This window comes from Triticum dicoccoides, chromosome 7A (genome assembly GCF_002162155.2).
Source record: "Triticum dicoccoides isolate Atlit2015 ecotype Zavitan chromosome 7A, WEW_v2.0, whole genome shotgun sequence".
Classification (NCBI taxonomy): Eukaryota; Viridiplantae; Streptophyta; class Magnoliopsida; order Poales; family Poaceae; genus Triticum; species Triticum dicoccoides.
Genome location: NC_041392.1, coordinates 695,922,694 through 695,923,481, shown reverse-complemented (window position 1 = coordinate 695,923,481; position 788 = coordinate 695,922,694).

Below are 788 nucleotides of genomic sequence, written 5' to 3'. Positions count from 1 at the left end.
GGGGGGGGAGTCCTACTCCCGGTAGGAGTAGGACTCCTCCTGCGCCTCTCTCTCTTGGCCGGCGCCCCCTCCCCCCTTGGCTCCTTTATATACTGAGGTAGAGGCACCCCAAAGACACACAAGTTGACACAAGTTGATCCACGTGATCTATTCCTTAGCCGTGTGCAGTGCCCCCTGCCACCATATTCCTCGATAATACTGTAGCGGAGTTCAGGCGAAGCCCTGCTGCTGTAGTTCATCAAGATCGTCACCACGCTGTCGTGCTGACGGAACTCTTCCCCGACACTTTGCTGGATCGGAGTCCGGGGATCGTCATCGAGCTGAACGTGTGCTCGAACTCGGAGGTGCCGTAGTTTCGGTGCTTGATCGGTTGGATCGAGAAGACGTACGACTACTTCCTCTACGTCGTGTCATCACTTCCGCAGTCGGTCTGCGTTGGGTACGTAGACAATACTCTCCCCTCGTTGCTATGCATCACATGATCTTGCGTGTGCGTAGGAAATTTTTTGAAATTACTACGAAACCCAACATGGAGATCACCTCCCTACATCGACCTGACCAAGGATGATGACTACGAGGATGGTGGCGCCTGAAGACGGCGACATCATCGACAGCGCGGGCGGGCGGCAGATCTACCTTTTTAAGTTTCTTTTTAAAATTCGAACTTAAGTACTATGTGCGGGCCGTGACGAAGATGTGAACAGTTTAATTGAGTTTGTTATATATATATATATATATATATATTATGTTTTAAGCTATTTTGAAATGCCTTCTTTGGGTTTTTAAGG